Consider the following 6,897-nt stretch of genomic DNA (forward strand, 5'->3'; position numbering starts at 1 on the left):
TACCAAATGGGCGACTTTAAAAACATTTCATGTCGTCTCCAGCGTGTGTGCTTAGGCTCAGAGATGAATGAGCCGTTTATCCAGTCCCGGGTCTTTTTAAATAGCTCTCCTTTTTACAGCTGTCCAGGATGTGAAAGCGTTTTTATCATTTAATGAGCCACAGTGTGATGACTCATCTTTAATAAACAAATGTATACTGAACTGCAGCGTTCAATGTGCGTTCGTTGTCATCGCATATACTGGGCTATCATTCTGCTGGGAACAAGAATGGCTTAGCAGCAGTCCTGGCAGTAGGCCTCAGAACTCATCTCAGTCCCTGCACGTCTTCGGTCCTGAGCGATCCCGCTCATCTTGGGACTACGTCACCTTCAAAACACCGCACATAACACCCTCTGTCATGAATCAGCCCTCGTCTAATAAAAAGTACTCTCTTTTTCCCCTCTTGCTTTTATCTTTCTTTTTTCAGCTGAATTCACCAACCTTCTTGCTGCACTTCAAAAAAAAACAAAAAAAACGGGGGTTGTTGATCTGCCACAGGCCCTCTGTTTAGTGGTGTGGCCCTTTGATCTCTCCTGTTCAGTATGATAAAATAGGTGGGAGAAATGATGGATACAAAAGGGGCAGACAATAGAGTCTTGTTCGTGGGCCTATGTGAAAGGAAACAGATGAATTAAATCATGGTACAAAAAGAGAAAGAGTATGGAAACTAAAGGGATGTTTTTCTCTAAGCGCCAACTCCGTTTACCCATTTTGTATCGCCCTGAACAAGTTGTGCACTTTCAGACAGAAGTAGAACGATGGTCTTTAATGTTTAAGACTAAAGGCTTCTTATAAATATCCACCAGATTAAATGTTGAAGATAATGAATTTTACATTTTACATTTAAAAGTACCTGCTGTCATTTTATTTAGACTAGTTATGGAATGCACCATATAGTGGGGTATTGGAGGTCCAGATCTGAATGTGAAAAGGGGAGAACTGATAACCAGGACGTACTGTCACATACAAACGGAGAAATGAAGACGTTCACTCCAACAGTAGGTTGATCATTTTGCACTCGAGGGCCCCCCAGCGTGTGCTCGTGTGTCAGAGGACAAGCTCATATTATTTCTGACAAGGTGTTGCCGAAAAGAGGAGTGAGCCGGGAGTGCAGGACTGTCAGGGGGAGCGATAAGGAGTGTGAAGGAGAGGGAAGACAGAGGTAAACCATCTGGATGGGGCGTCCTGCGCAGGGGCTCACACGGAGAGCCGCGTTCGCAACGATAGCCGCGGTCTGCAACCACCTCCCAGCGCTGACCCTGTGGGGGAGGAGTTACCGGGGCAAGCGGTGATGTCACAGTCCCTGAGCACAATAGATAAATTGTGCTAATACATCTGTTTCTTATCATTTTCCAGCAGCAGCAGCAGCATTCGAAGAGAATCGGAGTGCTGGACCTGTGCTGTAAATCTCGAGGCAAAAGGTTCAAAAACCTCCAAAATGAAGCGGTGTAGCAGGCTGCCAAAGCAGTAACCTATGGACTTTAAATCAAAAGGCAATCCCACTCGCACTCATCAGTGGAGAGGCGCATGACCCAGAGACAGCCCAAGAGCAGATGAGTTTGGATAGGAGAATAAAATAACAACCAACACTGATTCTGAATTTTCAGCTTTTATCTTCATTTATTTCACCTGACAATGCCCAACTAGTAGAAGAGATATTATTGGGTGTTTTGCCGCACAACAGATGAATTATGGGGCACATTTACCTGGTCCATTTTTAAATAGCAGAACTTAACTTTATATTAAATTTTGACAATAACATTTCGTTTTAGTTTTACTGCAAAAAGAAAAAAAAATTGTTTCTGGGTCCAATGTGCCAAAACTATATTACTATAACTCAAACCAAATGGCGTATTTGTCGGTGGTTCTGAATTCTGGCAGCGGCCACCTTTTTACTTGCAAAAAAAAAAAAAAAAAACAACACTGAAAAATTTCAATAAAATCCACTTCAGTGCTCCGCGTTTTTCTCCTGAGTATAGTTAAAGCCTAGCTGTGTGTGGACATGATTACAGAGTGCCATGGCTCGTACATCAGTGCAGAACCTTGACTTCCAACAGGAAACCCAATGCTGAAGATCAGTTCTGGCAATTCTTTGTTTTGCTGGGAGATGAACACGGCATCTTGCTCAGGAGAACGAGGAGGAGGAAACATTCCTTTCTGCGGCCCTTTCAAATAGACCCAACACAGAGAACACTGCTCTTGCTCAAAGGGGGCCATCCCATTCAACGTGGTCCACAGTTATTTGTGGATCATTTGAATTCCAATGCCCAATCCTGAGATAATTGGGGACTCCCGTTTTCACACGAGAGCTTGAGTTCCTGTGGCGGGTGAGACCCGGAGAGAGAGGCTGCTCGTAATCCTGTCTGCAAACAGGCTGCGGCCTACTGGCAGCACGCAGCAGAAACGGACCTGTTTGCCCAGCGGCTGCGGGGATCCGGAGATGCGCTTTTCACACCGAGCCGAGCACTGACAATTGTTATGGTGCTGTTTATCTACACAGGAACACATGCGCTAGAAACAGGTGAGATGGCCAATCTCAGATTCACATCTGAAACGCTGCCAAAGAGAAGATGCAGAGCAGCTAGTGTTTGCCTCCCTATTAGCAAATCTAATACTGTGGGATCCTGAGAGCAGCAGAGCACTTTTCCAATAGCAATATTTTGTGCTGCAATGGTTGTTATTTTTAGCTTGTTTGCCTCTTTACTACATGCATGAACATAATTCCACTGCAAAATGGAAAACTGAGCTGTTCATTTCTATGGCTAGAAATGATTAGTTCATTAACTATTAGTACATGAAGAGTTTGGTTCCGCAAAGAGATATATTCATTTTTTTTTTTTTGGGGGGGGGGGGGGGGTCTAGTCTGAAGTTCATTCCTAAATATTTCCAAAATAAAGAGGATTCAATCATCAATATATGATTGTTTTATAAGTAAAGAACTTAGGATAGTTAATATCCTTTCAAAAGATATCTTTTGTTAATATCTTTTCCAAAAACAGTTTTTATTTTATGTGAGCAATCATTTTAAGAAGAGTAGAGTCAATTTTTTAAATGGTGGATCTAATTTTGGAACAGAAATCTTCATATATTGCATGAAAAGAGGAAACATTACAAATTATGGCGTGATAGGCTCCTATTCCACGAGGGGTTTAAAAAATTCATGTATCGAACGGTTTAGTCTTCGTCTGTGATTTTTTTGGGAAATCTAAACAGTAGTCTGAATTAGTGGGCATTCTGTTTGAGTATGCACATGTTGAGTGTACACTGTCAGGCCTGGGGCTCCCTTATGCTAAACACGCGAATTTACAGAAAGATCAGGCTTGCAGACGACAGAAACAAGTAGAATTTATTACTTGAGCAAAATGTGGCCTGCATTTAGTCTAAAAAAAAAAAAAATGAAGAAATGGGAAGTGCATTCAACAGAGGAACACAGACTTGGCCCATCTACAGTGCATGCATCCTTTACACCACCCTTGGGGGGCCATTCATAAAGCTCACTGTCATTTGTTTTCAGAGCAGAACAGAATAATACAGCCCCACAGTGTAAGGGTTGCTCAAATCAAACTGAAATTTCCATTGCACGTGGCAGGGGAAAACATGTCAAAAATACACAATAAAAATGTAGGCATTTCAATGATCAGTACAACAAAAACAAAATGAAATGCCATCTGCCCATTGCTGCTTTTATTTTGACAGTTGATTATGCTGTATTCTCGTGTGATTAAATAAATAACATTATGCAAATTATAATTGTTTTAGAACTTTCCTTTGTTACATAGGGCATTTTGTGCACATTCCTTGCACATATTACCTTCAATGGTAATTACTTCTTCAGTACTGATGTAACCACCATCACCATCTCCTTTATGTTCCTCCTCTAGCTAATTCACCGAGGACACAATGACTGATTTGTAGGAGCGTTTACTGCCATTTTATGTTCCTCCACAGCTTCATTGTACAAGAAGAGGGATCTTTCAGCCTCTGAAGGGTAACCCTATGGACCGACTCTCACTTGACAACTGAATAAAGGTTCAAAGGGCATCGCCCTACTAAACCCAATCTGTCTCTCTTGACAAAATCTCGAGCCCTCCCTTGAAAAAATACTCACTGCTGGATGCACTCAAACCTACAGAGGAGTGGGGTCAGGGCTATTGTTACAAATGGCCATCGGGCAATGGGGAGCGGGCCCTGCCTGGGAAAAATCCGCCCGCCCTCCGAAATGAACAATTACCTCTCAGCGTGAGACATTAAACATTAACTCGTCAAGACTGTGCTTAAAGCCGCCGGAAAGGAAGTATACACCTTCTCTTCATATATCTTCAGTGACCTGTGAATAGCCTACCCTAGTGAACATCTAGCAAATAAATGGGAAAAAATGAGCATGTAAAGTTATTGGGGGGGGGGGGGGGGGGAAGAGAAGAAGTGCTCCTCAATAGAGTAAGACACGTTGAGAAGTCAGAGAGTCTGGAAACAGGCATAGACGTAGGTCGGCAGCAGCGGTCTGTCCTCTGAGGAAAGTTATCATTTTAAATACAGCTGTGATACATGTTGTAATTAATTTACTGCGGCTCTCCCGGATTTATGAAATGCAACAAAAATCTAACTATCTTGAGGGGCATAATTTACTGGATAGCCAGAACAAGAACGTCATTCAAAACCCAGAGAGACTGAAACGACTGAATGAAGAACTCTTAGCGGAGTGTGTGGGATGTCACATTGAGTAAAAGAAACACACTAAAATGCTGAAAGGTTCTTAAGGCCAATACCTAATGGTGCTCTTTACATTGGGTGGCCTTATATAGAATTCAAAAAGGACAGCGTAGGCAGACATTATGAACATCATGCTAGGCTGTTTGTTTATACACGGCCTACGGAATGATGAAAACCAAACTGCACATTATTAGGAATTTAGAATTCCTGCTGGACAGATACTGCATGTTCAGTCCCAAAAAGAATAAATAAGGAAAGAGAGGTCATCCTAACATTGCACCACATAATTTTACTATACTTAGTACTTACAATTCAACTACTTTTGACACTGCAGTTAAACTTCCTGAACTACAATCCTCTATAAAGCTACTTGTTGCCATAACAGCCCTGATACCAAATTATTTCCTCCATTTGGTTACATGCAATTTTTTACTAAATTTTTATGCAGATGTAGTGAGACTGGAGTAGTGGTAAGCGAATCAATTACTGAGTCTAATGGATAAACAAATTACCAATACTAAAGTTAGGGCAAGGGATACACTACTAAATCAAGTTCCCAGGAGTAATTACCACTGGATATATTGTATACAATTTCAATGCGAGGCCACTAGCGAAGATACTTTGGCATAGTTGGTGCCATCTGGAATTAGTATTAGTCTAGAATTAGTCTGCATCAGGAGACCCTTAGACTATGCAACAGCTTCATGTAAAATCTTTGTATAGCCACCAAAGGTCTAGCATTCCCCATATTGCACACCATGCCATCTTGTTTTTTCAAAAGCAGGGAGAACAGGTTGATTGTACTTAAGCAGGCACTTCCAGAGGTCTCCCGACACTATCTGCTCTATGCCACAGGTCCTGAGGACCCCTGTGTATGCTGGTTTTCATTCCAAACACAACCAGCAATCCCAGAATTTTAACAATTTGTATCGTTTTGCTTAATTGTGTTTTTTATTAAATAATGATTTGAGATTATTCACCCTCTCAAGCCACATTGTCACAAATAGTTATGTCATGAAGAATAAAATCCCCATATTCACATTGTGCTACACTGAAAAACAATTTTTTAAAGGATCAAATTTAAGACTGAGCTGAATCAATAGCCTCCCATTCGGTGAAAGATTTGGACACCTTGCCACTAAAATTAACCATTTGGTAGATTTAAAAAAAGAGGAATTGAAAGACAGAGCAAATGATAATCCAACACCATGTTAATATGTCTAAGGAAAAAATATTAAAGAATTTTAACAACCATAACTGAGCAACAGACTGGCTGGTACAGAGACCAGCATACACAGGCGTCCCCAGGACTTAGTTTGAGCGTCATCGTTCCACACCACTGGCGTGACAGCAGGGGGCACTATTGGAATCAGGCAGTCTGGCACGACTCCAGAAGCTTGCAGGTGTTACCAGGCGTCAGCAGCACCAGCAATTTATGTTTCTGCTTCTTTTTATCCCAAGACGTGTATGACCGTTGCCTCAAATATTACTAAAAATGTGTATGAATAATAACATTGTTCATCAGTAAATGCAACCATACCTCATACAACCAAATCACAGTAGTACATTTTTGAGAATGCAACAAGGCAAAAAATAAATAAAAAATAATGGGTAGAATATTCTGTTGTAACAGTCAACTCATTGTAAATAACTATTTATAGACCTTTTAACCTTATGCATCACCTAGGTAAATATAGGGTGAATCAATTAGATCCAAATTTACTTTTCCTTTTATTTATCCAAATTTTGCTGGAAAGCAAAAGTTTGTAATAACGAACAACCTTTAGAAACACTGCAGCAAATAAAAGGAAATACTTGAGTGGAGGTTAAAGTTTAGTCATCAGGATAATGAGATCAGCCCAAAACTCCTCTATCATTCCAAACATAGTGTAAAATCGATTTTCCAATCATCAGCTAACCATAGTGCCGGGGGAAAAAAAAGAAGCTAAAATTATCCACATGTAGTTTGGCTGATAATGCCAAGAGAGCAAGACAATGCGGGGTCAATAGCAGTGTGCTTTAGACCTGAGGTTTAACTCCAGCCCTAGCAATGCCCCTTGCATGCTTAAATTACCGTTATTTCCAAAAATTGGTGCAATGCCAAATGAGATGTAGGGTGTGCCTCTGTGAGCAAAGAATATGAATGAT

This window comes from Anguilla anguilla, chromosome 9, assembly GCF_013347855.1.
Source record: "Anguilla anguilla isolate fAngAng1 chromosome 9, fAngAng1.pri, whole genome shotgun sequence".
Classification (NCBI taxonomy): Eukaryota; Metazoa; Chordata; class Actinopteri; order Anguilliformes; family Anguillidae; genus Anguilla; species Anguilla anguilla.